This window comes from Phyllopteryx taeniolatus, chromosome 6 (assembly GCF_024500385.1).
Source record: "Phyllopteryx taeniolatus isolate TA_2022b chromosome 6, UOR_Ptae_1.2, whole genome shotgun sequence".
NCBI lineage: Eukaryota > Metazoa > Chordata > Actinopteri > Syngnathiformes > Syngnathidae > Phyllopteryx > Phyllopteryx taeniolatus.
The window spans coordinates 4,268,870-4,286,879 of NC_084507.1; the positions used below are offsets into that span (position 1 = coordinate 4,268,870).

At 41.2% G+C, this 18,010-nt stretch overlaps 1 long non-coding RNA gene across 2 annotated transcripts; it reads left to right on the top strand.

The window, feature by feature from the left end:
• The first annotated feature begins 4,314 nt into the window (after nucleotides 1-4,314).
• Nucleotides 4,315-5,913, top strand: LOC133479923 (uncharacterized). Of its 2 annotated transcripts, XR_009789116.1 has the most exons (4): nucleotides 4,315-4,442; nucleotides 4,521-5,484; nucleotides 5,581-5,688; nucleotides 5,767-5,913. It is a non-coding gene; the product is annotated as an uncharacterized LOC133479923 (long non-coding RNA). The 2 variants fall into 2 exon arrangements; XR_009789115.1 differs by having other exon boundaries at nucleotides 4,521-5,688.
• Nucleotides 5,914-18,010: the final 12,097 nt, after the last annotated feature.

The window sequence follows — 18,010 nt, forward strand, 5'->3', positions numbered from 1 at the left end:
TGTAATTACAGAGATCGAAAATGAATATCAGACACCATGTCATTGGTAAAACACAGTACTTTGGTGTTCTTCTCACTGCAAAAACGTTTCACATCCTTGACAGCTCCATCACCAACTATTAACGTTTGGGGTGCCATTTGTTTCTTGTATGATTTAGTTTCATACCTTTCAGAGGTGGTGGGGGATGAGCATTCTTGCCCACGGTCTTGTAAAAGTGGCTCAAATCTATTTGTAAGTCTGATGTCAATGTTTTGCATTGACTTGCGTCCTTTTTTTCTTGCCCTTCGCTGTTGCGACCGTCCACGGCCACTCACTCGGGGTTGAAGCAGCCCGCAACGCAGGCCAGTCGGATTCCTCGGAAATCTGCATGTGTTGTGTCCTCCCTCTTAGATGTTGTCCCATATCTTTGGGCTTTGCTCCCAGTACATTACAGGGAGAACTGCTAGATTGTCCATTACCATTTCCACAGTGAACATCCATCCTCTTTGTTGAGCTAATTGGTTGTCTGTTAGCACACTTCTGCTCACCATCGGTAGCATCCACATACACTTCAAGACGGTGGATTTTCGTTTCCAGGCACTGCCGCCTAACAGCCAACCCCCCCCACCCCCTCAGAGATGCGTGTATGTGGTGCATTAAAAGCAATGGGGATGAGTGTGTGTGATGCATTAAAATCCTGGGGGGCAGGCAGGCCGGAGAGGCAGGGCGCCCGGACTGGGAAACAGCACTGACGTTCTGAAACCTGGTCTCACACCCGTACCCTCCCGACCCCATACCAGTCTCCCAGGAAACCCTGGATATGTATGTGTTCCCAGAAGTGACTTGTGAAAAATATTTATAGTGAGTGGTGTGAGTGTGTGCTAGTTGAGTGTTTAAGAGGCAAGGCTCCTGCAGGTTGGGCCCATCAGGCAGCACAACCACAGACAGAGCGGGCCGCCCCACCCGGCCCCGCAGCACCGACCCCGCGACTCCATCCACATTCTAGCCAGCACCCACTACTCACCCCCGAGTGTGGGAGGTGGACCAACCAAACCAGGCAGGGACAAAAACTCCACAGCAGGCCCCACAGCCCCCAGGGGAACACCTCCTCACGAGAAGAGGAGGAGGGCACTGCAGTGGGACGCAAGGATCGGAGAGAAGAGGAGGAAGCAAGCCCGAGGAGCGACAGGGGGGCCCCACCGCAACCCCTCCAGTAGCCAGAGCGGGAGACCAAGGCAGGCGCCACTTGGCACCTCCCCAGCACCCCACGGAACCTGGTGAAGTCCACCATCACACCATCAACACTCCCGGGAGGTCAATCTAGTGCTCCAGACCCCCCACCCCCCCCCCCCCCCCCCCCACCCCTTTGGGGAAAGTGGAATTCTGCAATTCAAAATATAAGAGAGTTTCTGCGTAATCGAAGACCAAAAAGACCATTGGATTGGTATGCATTCCCATATACCATGAAAATTGGTGTCTGGGTCTATTTTTGGTGCATTGCACACATATATTATTGAGTAAAATATGTTCTATTGAGCACTTTATATTGTATAAGCTGTAAATTTGTGTTTTTTGTCATTCTAAATGTATTGTTACATATCTGTATCCAATAATTACGGTCAGCGGACATTGACAGGTCTTCTTCCCATTTAGTGATTGGTAAATTCATTGATTTAATGCATCCATCCATCCATCCTTTAGCCGAGCCGCTTATCCTCACAAGGGTCGGCGGTTGATTTAGTGCATGAAATTAATATATAAACTTTTGAGAGCTTTTTTTTTTCTTTGCGGAAGAAGCTTCACTATTTGCTTAAACTCCTGCTGTTCAAGGGTGCTCTGGAGTGTTGGTATTCTTTTTTAATTGCTGCTTTTAATTTATTTTATTGAAGAAACTTTCTGCCTGTTATTTGGAATTCTTGGAACAGTTCATCACGTGCCCTAAAAATATTAGCGTTAAATAGTTGTTGTAGGTGGTCAATTCCATGTTGTTCCCATGTTCTAAAATAAAGGGGTATATTGTTAATTTCGAAATCTGGATTGTGCCAGATTGGGGAGAGCATACTGGGAGCTCATTGAGATCCTGTAGCTTCTAAATCTTTCCACCAAGCCGTTAAAGTGGATGAGATTATTGGGTTCTTGAAACATTTAAGACTTGTTGAAATAAATGGGAGTTTTGGGATTTGATGTTGTTGCCGTCTATCTGTTCCAATTCTAGCCAAGAATGATGCTCTGAAGAGTGAATAAACTAATTCTATTTTTCTTATTTTTTGAATGAAAATTTATTACGGCAGAATCTGATGTTTGAAACCATTTAAATGCGGTCTTAAATGGAATAATTGAGAATAAAAAAATTCTTTGAGGTAAGGTTTTCATTTTTATTGTAGCTAATTCTTCCTAGTAGTGATATAGGCAAGTTATTCCAGCATTTTAAATCAGATGACATTTTTTCCAGAAGTGGTGTGTAATTTAAATTGGTTAGTGCTGTGAGTTTTGGTGAAATATTAATACCTCAATACTTAATGTTTCCTATACGAAAGGGGTAATCGGGAATTTGATCTGCATGATTCCATGAGTTTGCTGTTATTGGGAGTATTGTTGATTTTGTCCAGTTGATAGAGTAATCTGATATTTGTGAAAATGTTTGAATAAGATTGAAGACTGCCTGAAGAGAAGACTTGGGTTCCTGTAAATAAATAAGAATGTCAACATCATACAGATTGATTTTGTGTTCTGTCACTGGTCAGCAGATACCTTTAATATTAGCATTCTGACGTATAGCAGCCGCAAGAGGATGATGAATATTGCAAATAGCATTGGTGAGAGTGGACATCCTTGTCTGGTTTGTCTTTGTAAAGTAAAACTTTGTGGTGTAATCCTATTTGTAGTGACAGTCGCTTTCGGCGAGTTGTATAATGTTTCTGTCCAATGTATGAGTCTCCAAAGCCAAATTTGTGAAGTACTGCAAACTGTAAAGACCATTTAACTTTATTGAAAGCTTTCTCTGCGTCAAGTGACATGATGATTGCATTTAGATATTTTACGCTGTGACATGCTTATTAAATTTAATAGACGTCTGACATTATTTGTGGAACTTCTACCTTTCATGAATCCTGTCTGGTCGTAGTGGATTATCGACGGGAGTACCTTTTCAAGTGTCGCTGCGAGGGCTTTCAAGATAATCTTACAATACAATACTGACTACCAGTAGTCATACGACATAACATCAGAACAGACGGCACATTGCATAACACCCAGAACAACTCTTGCTCAGGTTTTTGGGGACAGTGAATGTTGAAAAAAGTACCATTTATGATTAATGACACCCATGAGAGCAGAAATGGCCAATTTCCCTGTTGTCTCTATGACTAGGAGGGTGCTTGGGGGTGAAGTCCTGCAATTCGCTGTTGTATGTGGGTGGCCATTCAAGGCAGCATCAACTCTTGTTACTCATATGACTGCAGAGGAAATGAGAGTGAACCGCCCAACTAATTATCGTTCCCCACTTCCTTCAATATTAAGACATTAATGTTGATTAGTCTTTCTAATTAGGTTATGCTTTTTGATACGACTTAAGTTTTTTCCTTCTGGCTTTTAAGTATGATAATCTCTTTTTTGCATATTTGGCTTCAAAGTTATTCCTTCGTAATGACACACATTTGCTATTGCATACAAACTGGAGAAGTGCATTTATATATGTATTGGATATAATGTGATATTTTTTAAACATTGTCTTTGGTGTGATGCTTGTCACCCAGATGAATTATATTTCTGTGGAGCAAGCAGAACAGTGAGTCAACTTGGACATGGCGTTTACAGTGAATTAAACTAAAAGAAGCATCTTACTCCCAGTTGTGCTTTCAAATAACAGCTACATCTGATATAGCAGCCCCTCTCCCTCTTTGCAGCACACAGGCACATGACTAGCAGAAAAAAACAGTCTGCTGTAAAATTGGCCTGGAGTAAATTATCGTGAGATTCTCTCAGAGATGACAGATGGAATCTGTCTGTTCGGGCTTGATGTGGAGCTGCAGGTGATACATGCTGTGTGATAAGATGATGATGTCACAGCTGCAGGTGCCTCATGAATACAGTACCACCCAACACCCCAGCACCCCCACATCATCCCACCCCACCCCTACGACCCCTCAACTTGTGTAGAAAATGGCAGCGCTGTGAGAGGTTTACAGAATACCCTGGCCTCCATTGCTTTTAAATATCTGGATATTCAACAACAAATAAGAAATCATTTACAATAAATGTGTCATGAGCTATCCTTGTAGTTCCTGTTTTGGAGCTTGGGTGGCGCTTTGCGCCCCTCTCACCCACTCTCTCTCACTCTCTCTCCCTCCCTGTAATCAGCACCACCTTGGTCGTGCACCTCTTTTCAGCCGTCGTCATCTCTGCCTGCATAAAAGCCTGCCAGATCCTGGAAACCCTCGTCAGAGTATTAACGTTCCACCGTGGTACACTGGATTAGTACTTGCACGTAAGCTACGCTTTTTTCGCATTATTCTGATTTCCATGTTCTTCCTTGTCCTCAGTGCTCCTTCCGTGTTTCCCGCCTTGCTAACCTCTTCCACCACGCCGCCAAGCCATCCATCTGCTCACGCCACCGCCTGCCGCACGCTCCCTGTCTCGACAACCCGCCATTAAGCCTTGAAGGTCTAATTCCCAATACCATCCATCAATTTTCTGAGCCGCTCCTCCCCACTAGGGTCGCGGGCGTGCTGGAGCCTATCCCAGCTATCATCGGGCAGGAGGCGGGGGACACCCTGAACTTGTTGCCAGCCAATCGCAGGGCACATATAAACAAACAACCATTTGCACTCACATTCACACCTACGGGGAATTTAGAGTTGTCAATTAACCTACCATACATGTTTTCGGGATGTGGGAGGAAACCGGAGTGCCCGCAGAAGACCTACGCAGGCGGGGCCGGGGATTGAACCCCGGACCTCAGAACTGTGTTCTAACCAGTCGGCCACCGTGCCGCCAATTCCCAATACCTTTCCAATAAACCATTCACCATAAACTTCTTAGCCTCTGCTTGCTTCTGGGTCCAGTCACAACTGATACCTTCGTATCGTGACAGAATACTCTGGCCTCCATGGACCCAGTAACCCGGATACGCTAAAATAAGCACTCACCCTCCAAGGCGCCCGTATAGGAAGACAAAGCTCTCCAGGAAATCATGGAATCATTAACCACTCTCACGCAACAGGTTTCCCTGCTTTCTTCCAAATTGCAGTCCGACTACCCTCCCGTAATTACTCCTTCCTAGCCACCAGTCTCTGATCCATTCCGCCTCCCATACAAAGAGCCTCATGTTCCTCCGCCAGAGCCCTACTCCAGGGAGGGGTTACCAGTTCCTGGTAGATTGGGAGGGGTATGGACAGGAGGAACGCTCCTGGATGACTCTTTGATTGGGGTCTTTTACGTGCCCCACGTTGGGAAGCCGGGCAGGACTCTTGGAGGTGTCCATTGAGAGGGGGGTACTGTCATGAGGTATCCTGTTAGTTCCTGTTTTGAAGCTTGGGTGGCGCTTTGCGCCCTTCTCGCCCTCTGTCTCACCCCTTATTTCTCTTCCTTCCCTATGATCAGCACCACCTTGGTCGCACACCTGTATTCAATCAGCCGTCATCATCTCTGCCTGCATAAAAGCCTGCCAGATCCTGGAAACCCTCACCAGAATATTAACGTTCACCCGGGGTACACCAGCTTAGTACTTGCACGTAAGCTACACTTTATTTGCATTATGCTGATTTCCGTATTCTTCCTCGTCCTCAGTGCTCCTTCTGTGTTCCCCGCCTTGGTGACCTCTTCCACCACGCCTCCAAGTCATCCACCTGCTCACACCACCGCCTGCTGCGTGCTCCCTGTCTCGACGACCCGCCATTACGTCTCGAAGGTCCAATTCCCAATTCCTTTTCAATAAACCATTCACCACAAACTTCTCAGCCTCCGCTTGCTTCTGGGTCCAGCAACAACAAATACCTTCGTATCGTTACCAAATTTAAGGAAATAAAAATTAAACTTACGTTATCGTAAGGCACTTTACATTTGAAAAAGATCTCGGGGTAGACAACCCGTGGCTTCAGAGCCGCTTGTGGCTCTTTTACCTTCTGCTGTGGCTCTTCATTTTTTCAAATGGGACTCTGAATTTGAAGATTATGATGGTTAAAATAAAACATCCCCATTTTTTTTGTCGCTCAAAATATCCGTGATAAAACTGCTGTCACCTGGCGTCAATATTTATTGAGGTAAAGTAGGTAAATAATGGATAAATCAAAGAAAAGAGAGGTTTCTGAAGAAAACAGAACATTTAATGCTATGTGCTACATGGACTATATTAAAAACAAACATCCCTCACATAGCCTCACAGATGACAGCCTACATTTGTGTGTTAAAGATGAAATGACTGATGAATGAGATGACTTACAGCCATGATGTGCTGACGCTTTGCACTGAAGTTCAGGAGCAAAAAAACCCCATATTTACCAGGTAAAATTAATATTTTAATTGGCTGTTATTTTGGAAATATATATTTTACATTGTTAAGTGAAATACCGTATTTTCACGACCATAAGACACATTTAAAAGTCTTAAATTTTCTCCAAAATGGACGGGGTGCCTTATAATGCGGCGCGCTTTATGTGTGCACCGAATTCCAAAATCCGTAAATGTTGTTGTGTGACTTTGATGAGCGCTCCGCTTGACTGACTGGGATCAATTCCTGCCGACACGCTGCTTATATAGAGACAAGGTGGACGTGACTGAGGACAGCATGCGGACGTTAAAGCATTGTGCAAAACAACATTGGTTTGGCTTAGGACCCCCGAAAATGGCACCTACGAAGAGACACGCTTACGAAGCACAGTTTAAACTGCAAGCTATCAGTTACTCGGAGGAACATGGGAATCGAGCAGCCGCGAGAGAATTCAAGATCAACGAATCCATGGTTCACAAGTGGATGCCTGGGCTAAGGTATCTGCTTTGACTGTTGTCCGAGCTTTCGCGAAAGCCGGCATCATTGCTGAACAGCCCCCTGGCAACGAGACTGACTCCGATAATGACGAGAGGGAACCCGGCATGTTTGATGGCGAAATTGCCCAGCTGTTCATTTCGGATACAGAAGATGAGGACTTTGATGGATTTGTGGATGAGGACTGATCAAAAAAATAACGTAAGTACATTATTAAATACTTCAATAAAGTACAACCGAACTCACTGTTTACATTGTTAAATACTTCAATAAAGTACAACCGAACTCAGTTTTGCTCCTGCTGCCTTTGCATGCATGCTACCGTATGTTTTAAGATAGCGTGTGTTTTACCATGCCTGTGCCCAATAATACGGTACGCCTTATGTATGCGTTAAATGCAGAAATAGACCCCATAACTGAGACTGCGCCTTTTAATACGGTGCGCCTTATGGTTGCGAAAATACGGTTGTCCTTTTTTTAATCAGGTTGACAGCTGACTGCATGCTTTACACACGATAAATTGATAATGTAACACAGAAGCAGTCGGCATTTTTTGTTTGCATTTTTTGTTCACTGCAGGTGGACAATTTAGCTTTAATTTAATAAATTTGAGGAGGACTCAAATAGACATTGACTATTTTATTTGAAAGTAAGCTTCATCAAAGCGCCTTTTTTTCAGAGTTTTTGTTACATACAGATAACATTTTGCGTTCACTGTAGCAGTAAACTCCATCCATCCATTTCCTAAACCGCTTATCCTTGTAGCAGTTAACTGATTTCATAATTGCAAAACACTATAGTTTTTATACAAGCAAGGGAAAAAAACATACAGTATGCAGTGTTATCCTCAAATTCAATGTCAAAAGGGTTTTATGGCTCCCAGCATTTTTTTTGTTTATTGTTTTTTTAGTATTTAAAGTTGCCAAACCCCTGCTCTATAACCACCCTTTTCATAGATTAAAGATAACCAACTGAGCAACCACTAGGTGAAGGTGACCGAGGCAAGGAAGAATGCCAATTTAACAATAATAATGGTGATTACCAGTATGGCTGGAGGAACACTTTAACATACCGATTAATTGTATCACTACTACTAAAATAATTATAGCAGACACAATAGCGTTGCAGTTGTTGGCTGCAGAATAGAAATAAAGCAAAGAGACAACTTAGTGACAGAACTGTCAGTAAACGATAAGCAAACAGTGCACATACAGTCATGAGAGCTGTAACTGTGAGGCAGTTGAGGTGTACTATCAGGACTATTGCTATTTTACTACTGACAGTGGATATAAAATGTACACCCCTGTTCAAATGTCAGGTTATTATGATATAGAAAAAAAATAGACCAATATAAATCATTCAAAAATGTTTTCCACCATTAATGGAACCTGTAACTTGTACAATTCAACTATTAAAAAATGAAATCTTTTAGAGAAGGAAAGTAAAAAAAAAATAAACAAATGAGATCATTGTGAAGTGTGCACACCCAAATTAATCATCCATCCATCCATCCATCCATCCATTTTCTGAACCGCTTCTCCTCACTAGGGTCGCGGGCGTGCTGGAGCCTATCCCAGCTATCAGTCGGCCACCGTGCCGCCCAAAATTAATCAATCACATTGAAATGCATGTTAAATGGGAAACATCACACAACTACCACCAATTAAATAATAAACTTCAGCAGTTTTAATAGGCTTTTTCTTGCATTTTATTTTCTTTCTAGCTGAAGCCTGAAAGTTTTGCACAAACACTGACTGATAAGTGGAACAGAGAGAGACAGACATAGAGAGAAAGATAGAGTGTGAGAGAGAGAGAGAGAGAGAGAGAGCGATGGCTACTAACAGAGGTCAGTGGTGTACATTGAAAGTCTAGCGTATGAATGTGAACAGATAGAGGAATAGTGAGGGCTCATTGCATCATAGATCCCCCGGAAGCTAGGCATATAGCAGCTTAGCTAAGAGGTGACCCAGGACAAGCCTGCGTCAGCCCTGACTATATGCTTTATCAAAGAGGAAGGTTTTAAGTCTGCTCTTAGAGTGAAAGAATCTGCCATACCAAATTTTGTCCGGAAGGCAGATTGCATAATAGAAAAAAATTAATATGGCACTAATTTAACAGTTTATTAGGTCCTCATAGAGAGGCGGTGATCAAATGATCATATTTGTTTCTTTAATTTCTTTGTGTGTGTGTGTGTATGTGCGTGTGTGTGTGTATGTGTGTGCATGTGCGCGCATGTGCGTGTGTGTGCATGTGCGTGCGTGTGTATCTGTGCCTGAGGTGCTATGTCGGAAATTCAGAAAATACGTATTACAGATAGTTTGAATAAAAGGGGTACATCATTCCATTGAACTTAACAGAACAAGCAAAAGTTGTAGAGTTGACAGGAGATCAACATGCCCAAAGTCCGGCCCCCGTGTTCAAATTTCCTCCGCCCCGAAGCATCCTGTCATAAAATATGTGGCCCACCAGCAAAGTTTCCCACAGTAAACAATACACACATACAAAAAAAGCAATTTTATATTTCACCAGAAGGTGGCAGTAGACCTGTGGCCGCACTCTTGTCGCGTGACCCCTGTGTGAACTTTTACCCCTGCGGTATATTTTTAGCCCATTTCTAAAATGGCAACTGAAACTAAAAAGAGGAAAGTTGACAACGAGGGCCACCATTTCCAGGATAAGTGGAAATCGGAGTATTTTTTCACTGACATACGAAACAACTGTGTCTGCCTAATTTGCCAAGAGACTGGTTGTTTTCAAAGAATTCAATATTAAGCGGCACTACCAGACGAAACATGCTAACTACGACAAGCTGAACGAACGCGCCGAAAAATTGAAGCAATTGGAAGCTGTTTTGATAACACAGCATTGTTTTTTCACAAGAGCCTGTGACTCAAATGAAAAGTTACGTTAATTTTCAATGGTAATGGTTCGTGCAATGTCAGGCCGAATGGTCGGCCCCATACATTTTCATCTGATCAAATCTGGCACTCTTTGCAAAACGTTTGGACACCCCTGCAGATGCTCAACTTCTGATATCTAGGTACAGAGAATGGATGGATGGATGGTCCATTATGCTTGAAACAGAGGTTTGAACTATATAGGTATGTGTTGAGTAAATGTACTTACAGTGGGTACGGAAAGTTTTCAGACCCCCTTAAATTTTTCACTCTTTGTTATATTGCAGCCACATTTGTTAAAATCATTTAAGTTCATTTTTTCCGAATTAATGTACACACAGCACCCCATATTGACAGAAAAAAAACGTAATTGTTGAAATTTTGCCGATTTATTAAAAAATAAAAACTGAAATATTACACAGCCATAAGTATTCAGACCCTTTGCTGTGACACTCATATATTTAACTCGGGTGCTGTGCATTTCTTCGGAACATCCTTGAGATGGTTCTACACCTTCATTGGAGTCCAGGTGTGTTTGATCATACTGATTGGACTTGATGAGGAAAGCCACACACCTGTCTATATAAGAACTTACAGCTCACAGTGCATGTCAGAGCAAATGGGAATCAAGAGCTCAAAGGAACTCAGAGTCAGAATTGTGGCAAAGCAGAGATCTGGCCAAAGTTACAAAAAAAAATTCTGCTGCACTTAAGGTTCCTAAGAGCACAGTGGCCTCCATAATCCTGAAATGGAAGACGTCCGGCCAAACTGAGCAATTGGGGGAGAAGAGCCTTGGTGAGAGAGCTAAAGAAGAACCCAAAGATCACTGTGGCTGAGCTCCAGAGATGCAGTCGGGAAATGGGAGAATGTTCCAGAAAGTCAACCATCGGTCCAGTCGGGGTTTTATGGCAGAGTGGCCTGACGGAAGCCTCTCCTCAGTGCAAGACACATGAAAGCCCACATGGAGTTTGCTGAAAAACACTTGAAGGACTCCAAGATGGTGAGAAATAGGATTCTATGGTCTGATGAGACCAAGATAGAAATTGGTGGCCTGAATTCTAAGTGGTATGTGTGGAGAAAACCAGGCACTGCTCATCACCTGTCCAATACAGTCCCAACAATGAAGCATAGTGGTGGCAACATCATGCTGTGGGGGTGTTTTTCAGCTGCAGGGACAAGACGACGAGTTGCAGTCAGAGAAAAGATGAATGCGGCCAAGTACAGGGATATCTTGGACGAAAACCTTCTTCAGAGTGCTCAGAACCTCAGTGTTCAGAACCTCAGAAGGTTCTCCTTCATAAAAGACAATGACCCTAAGCACACAGCTAAAATAACGAAGGAGTGGCTTCAGAACAACTCTGTGACTGTTTTTGAAAGGCCAGACGCCTGACTTAAACCCAACTGAGCATCTCTGGAAAGACCTGAAAATGGGTGTCCAACGTTCACCATCCAACCTGACAGAACTGGAGAGGATCGTAAGGAGGAATGGCAGAGGATCCCGAAATCCAGGTGTGAAAAACTTGTTGCATCGTTCCCAAAAAGACTCATGGCTGTATTAGCTCAAAAGGGTCCATCTACTAAATACTGAGCAAAGGGTCTGAATACTGTGTGATATTTCAGTTTTTCTTTTTTGATAAATCTGCCCCCCAAAAATTTTCTGTCGATATGGGGTGCTGTGTGTACATTAATTTCGAAAAAAATTAACTTAACTGATTTTAACAAATGGCTGCAATATAACAAAGAGTGAAAAATGTAAGAGCACAACAGAATACTTTCCGTACCCACTGTATTTGCTATTCACAATGGTTTTTCAATAGATTTGTAAAATAATGATTAACTGTGAATTTCTAATAAGCCCTATGGCAAAAAGTTTTTTTTAATTTTAATATGATGCTGCAATTATTTATTTGGTTATAAGTATGCCTGAAGCCAATTCAGGCCCTTTGTTTTTGGTTATTTTGTTTGATGTCACTCATGACTATGTGCCTTTTTGTTATTATAAAAAATGAAATTGTAATCTTAAGATCCTGAGTGGAGCTGTAAAGATAGAACCTGATGAAATAAGATGCAATTGCAAGTATTAGTAGGTTAGTCCCTTGATATAGTGTTTCAATGGATGTGAGGATGTGTTCCATTTTTCCAGGCAGTTCCAACTTCTTCATTTTTAATTTAAGTTTTCAACTGACCACTTAATAAATTGTAATCTCTTCCTGTCTAGTCAAGCCAGGGTGGTGAGGTACCACTTGAGAGAGAAGAGATATATATATATAGAGAGAGAGAGAGAGAGAGAGAGAGAGAGAGAGAGAGAGAGAGAGAGAGAGAGAGAGAGAGAGAGAGAGAGAGAGAGAGAGAGAGCGATGGAGAGAGAGTACCGTACATATACATAATACATAACACACACAGACAAAATAATGTTCAGACTGATAAATTTTATTCCATCCATCCATTTTCTTTACCAATTATCCTCACTAGGGTCGGGGGCTGCTGGGGCCTATCCCAGCTATCTTCAGGCGAGAGGCGGGGTACACCCTGAACCGGTCGGCAGCCAATCGCAGGGCACATGGAAACAAACAACCATTCGCATTCACATTCACACCTACAGGCAATTTAGAGTCTTCAATCAACCGACCACGCCTGTTTTTGGGATGTGAGAGGAAACCAGAGTTCCCGGAGAAAACCCACCCAGGTACGGGGAGAACATGCAAACTCAACACAGGTGGGGCTGGGATTTGAACCCTGGTCCCCAGAACTGTGAGGCAGACCAGTCGTCCACCGTGCCGATGATAAGCTTCATTGTTTTTGTTCTTTTCAAATATTCACTCATTTTCAGTTTGATGCCCGCAACACATTCCCCAAAAAACAGGGGCATGTTTACCACTGTGTTACATCACCTTTTCTTTTAACAACCCTCAATAAGCGTTTGGGAAATGAAGACACCAATTGGTGGAGCTTTGTAGGTCTTTCCCATTCTTGCTTGATGTACAAGCAGTTGCTCAACAGTCTCCATTTTTCACACACATTTTCAACGGCAGACAGTGCTGGACTGCTGGGAGTCTCTTTTGCTACGAAGCTATGCTTTGACCTGCAGAATGTGGCTTGGCATTGTTTTGCTGAAATAAGCAGGGACGTCCCTGAAAAATACGCTGCTTGGATGGCAGCATATGTTGCTCCAAAACCTGTGCAGTCTGTATATACCTTTCAGTACAAATGGTGCAGTAAAGTTACCCATGCCATGGACACTAATACAGCCCATACCATCACAGATATGGGCTTTTGAACTTTGCCCGGATAAAAATCTAGATAGTCCTTTTCCTTTTTGGGCCGGAAGACACAACGTCCATGATTTGCCAAAACAATTTGAAATGTCGACTCGTCAGACCACAGCACGCTTTTACACTTTGTCTCAGTCCATCTCAGATGAGTTTTGGCTTGAGTGTTTCTGAGCGCATGTGGGAATATCCTTTCCACAATGATGCTGTTTTTTAATGCAGTGCCACTTGAGGTATCAAAGGGCACAGGAATTCAATGTTGGTTTTCGAGCTTGTTGCTTATGTGCAGAGATTTGTCCAGATTCCCTAAATCTGTTGACTATATTATGGATCGTAGATTATGATATCCCTAAATTCTTTGCAATTGGACGTTGAGAAACATTGTTCTTTAACTGTTGGACTATTTGCTCACATAGTTGTTCACAAAGTGGTGAACTTCGCCCCATCCTTACTTGTAAACAACTAAGCCTTTTGGGGATGCTCCTTTTATACTCAATCATGACGTTCACCTCTTTCCAATTAACCTGTTCACCTGTAGAATGTTCCAAACAGTTGTTTTCTGAGTATTTCTCAACTTTACCAGTCTTTGGTTTCCCCAACTTTTTTGAATGTATGCAGGCATCAAATTCAAAATGAGATATCTGCAAATAACAATAATATTAATCAGTTTGAACATTAAATGTCTTGTCTTTGTAATGTATTGAATTATATATAGGTTAAAAAGGATTTGCAAATCATTGTATTCTATTTTTATTTATGTTATACACAACATCCCAACTCCATTGGAATTGGGGTTTGTAGTAAAATGCAGTCTTTAAACTGGACACGTCCATAAATTACTAATCAGTCATGCTTCGCTAATTATGAGGGCCGCGCGTCTAAGACAAAAATGCCAGGGCCCATTTTTTTGTCCCAGTCCAGCTCTGATACAATAATTACACTGTATAAAAGCAGTTTATTTTTTTACATTTTCTTTTATTGTTTTTGTACAGTGCTATTTTTCTTCACAAAAACAATTGTGGGGGTTTTGTGGCGTGTAAAGTGAGTTACAAGCTTGGTCATGAAGCAAAACTTCACAGTCACAGTTTCACTCTGCTATTAACAACTATCAGATATTCTTAATACAGGAGTAAAATTAAAAAAACAGAAGGAATAAAAAGAAAGAAGCAATACAACTATACAATACAATGTGGCCAGTTAACACCTATAGCTGCCAAGTATGTTATGTTGTCTTTTTGTTATGATCAAAAAAATTATGGTTTTATTCTCTCTTAATAGTATAGTTTGATTATGTATCCTGTATTATATTGTCTTGTAGATGTATTTTACTGCTTTTTTACATCATGGCCAGGGGACTACAGATGAAAACTAGCCTTCTGGCTAATTCTGGCTTTTTTAACCATGTGTACTTCATGTGTTTTATGAAATTGCATTGTCCCCTTTCAAAAATAAACTGAACTGAACTGAACTATGATTTGTGAAATACAAAAGGCAAGTCAAGTTGGTTAATACAGTAGCTCCACTATGCGCTAGAATGGGAAGGAGCACCTTTGGTCGGCAAACCCTTGTGAACAAACAGGTACTGTATGGCTGTAATTTTTGATATGGACATCTTCACACTGCAGACAGTGAGTAGGGATTGAATGGCTTATCATTTTGAAATGAGGAAAAGTAAACATAAGTTGCTTGTCAATAATTATAAATGCCATGCCTTTTGTTTCTACACAGTAGCTATGTAAGTTGTTGTCACTGTGCCATTTCAGGCTCAGCTGCTTTTGCAAGATACAGCGAGTGGCCATGTTTTTTTCCGCTGTATTGTGATATTGCAGCTTGCCACTTCTTTCATGTTACTGGATAAATACTGACTAACAGTATATCGACTCTCAAGTTGTGTGTGTTTATACATAGACATGCCTTTCATAGGGGCTATGACACCAAAGATTGTTTTAATATTATTCAATGCACTAATGCTGGAATTCTATTAAATTCTACAATTTTGTATGGAAATGGAACAGAAGGGCAGTATTCAACTAAATAGCTTTGAACTACAGATAGTTTCCCCTTAATTAAACTCGTTTCCAAGTTGTTTAATCAATATCAGAGCCCCAAACAGTAAAATCCACCGTCCATGCTCAGAGCGTGTACATATTGTATGTGCATGGATGTGAGTGTACTGTGCAAAAGTGTTGTCATAAAGAGATAAAAATACAAATACATTTGTCTGTTGTAATGCTACCAGTAGTGCTTGCACATGCAGTCTCACTAATTAACCCCCATGCTGATAATGTACTTAATTACTTTATATTGTGATTTTTTTCCCCCCCCTTCAAAAGGTTATTCTTCTTTTGAGATTGCAGAAATAATCACACATGCCTCAAAGGTGTTGAGCTGCAAATACAATGTCCCTGTGAAACCACGGCGCAAGCAGGCATCTGACAGAACTCTGATTAAATAGAAAAAAAAAAAAGCCACAACTTGGTAGGAATTTGTGTGATCCTCATACTGGCTCTGGGTCCAGTCAGGCATAGGACCTCTCATCACTTTTACATTTCTCTAGGCTCACTAAAGGACATGGTCTGATGAAAAAAATAAATAAAAAATGTGCCAGCACAAAATGAGGCGGAATTAGCCTCTGAGCTTCTGTCTTTTGATTTCTGGTCGAGTGACCAGTGCAACAACTGTCGGTTAATATTCGTCCTATAAATTTAGGCATGCAGAAAAGGCTAAATGAAAGTGGAACATCCATCCGTTTGTTTTTTTTTCTTTTTTTTTTTTTTTTTTTTACTGCTTATCCTCATTAGGGTCACAGTTAACTAGAACCTATCCCAGCTGCTGTTAGGCGAGAGGCGTGGTACGCACCGGACCAGTGGTTCCCAACCTTTATTGAGCCAAGGTACATATTTTACATTAGAAAAAAATCTCACAGCTCACCACTAAAAATGTCACAGAAAGTTAATACAGGTTAATAATGTACCTTCTGCCATGTAGTGGAAGAGCATTTAATTATTCTGCTTGTCATGATACATCGCTGGTATAGATCGATGAACAAAGATACATAAATTGTAGTTAATAAATATTTTTCAGACCAATTAAATGAAAATGGATCATTTCCGTGGTACACATGATGATCTCCCATGGCATTCTAATGGCCATGGGAATCATTGCACTGGACTGATCGCCAGTTAATTGCAGTGCATATATAAACAAACAACCACTCTCACTCAAATTCACCTCTGTACAATTTTATGTTTTAATTTATACGAACGTGAATGTTTTTGCACTGTGGGAGGAAGCCGGCGATCCCGGATAAAACTGAAACATGCAAACTCCACACAGAAGGGGTTCAATTGAGTTTCAAATACAAATCTCTTGACTGCAAAGCAAATCTGCTAACTGTTGCACCGTCCTACCAAGAAAGTGGCACATTTTATTGAAAATTTGTAATGCACAACCTTGCATGTTGTAGACACTACTTTTATACAAATATTTTAGAAACATTTGTTGTTATATAGTACACAAAGCAGAACAATGTAGCCAGGAACTAGAATGACTCAATTTGGTGTTAAATGAAAGCTTGCATTTAAAAAACACATTGGTTTATCAGTGTCTATTTATGGAACAATACACTGCGAATTAGTGCTAAAGCTGAGGAACATCAGCTAAATACAATTTCACTTGGTAATGACTTGGGATTGTCCACAGATAACAGCGCACACCTGCATTTACCCTCCCTTCTTAACAATATTCATCACACATGCACACACACACATGCACGCGGACATGTGCACACACACAAACACATGCGTTTCTTGTTTGTTACTGGCAGTGAGGATAACACCTGCCTCTTCACACTCAGTGGGCTTTTTAATTCATGGCTCAAACCCATTTAAAGACTTTTTACAATTTGCTTAATTTCTGATGTCATTTCCCCTCAGTAATTACCTGCAAGGTAAAAATAAGGCCTTGACACCACTTTTACGGAATCAAAATAGTTTTTAAATTGACATCTTGGGCCGTCAAACAACATTGTCCGAGGGATGTAATTAGGATACATTTATCTTGCTTTTTTTTCATTTTGTGGATATTTCCAGGACATGTGGGACTTTTATGATAAGAAGAGGGGCAGAATGTTTGAACAATGGATTCCAGCATTTCATAGTTGTTGTGAATGGCTTTCAGTGAAATAAATTGTGTGACTGAGATTGTAATGTGGCCATGTTAAAACAGGATGCAGATGTGCCGAGAGGGCATGCAGGTAAGGAAGTGGTTCTTTCCTGAACACAGCATGGATACACTCATGCACAAGTAGGAATTTGTATCACTGTTGCTATTACTCCCTCACTTTTGTCATGTATCGCCCTTTAACCTGTGATCTGAGCACCAAAGGCTTAAGTAGCTTCTTATTCTATCGAACGTGAATGTTTTCTTTCAGCAATAAAAATTATATATATATATATATATATATATATATATATATATATAAATGAAACAAAAAAAGATACAATTGTTACTTGTTGTATACTTCGGTAGAGTCAATTTCTATTAGAATTACAAAATGGACTAACTGATCAGAATGAATATATGAGACAACTGCTTTCATCAGCGTGAACAATTACTATTGGGGAGCAACAGATTTTTGGAAGGTTGTTAAGCCAGGTTTTCTGTACTCAACCTCTTATGTTTGATGTTGTCAAGATGAAGATTTCTTTTCTTTTCTTTTTTATCCTGTTCGGCTGTTAGGTCAAGCAGAATGGAAGATCTGTATCCCTTTTATGCCGGAACAGTTTTACTGTGTCACAGTGGAGTTTTTAAGCTTCCGTTGTGGTTTCTTAGTATTATAATTGAAGTTTATTGAGAATCAGAGTCGATCAGTCGAAAAGAAT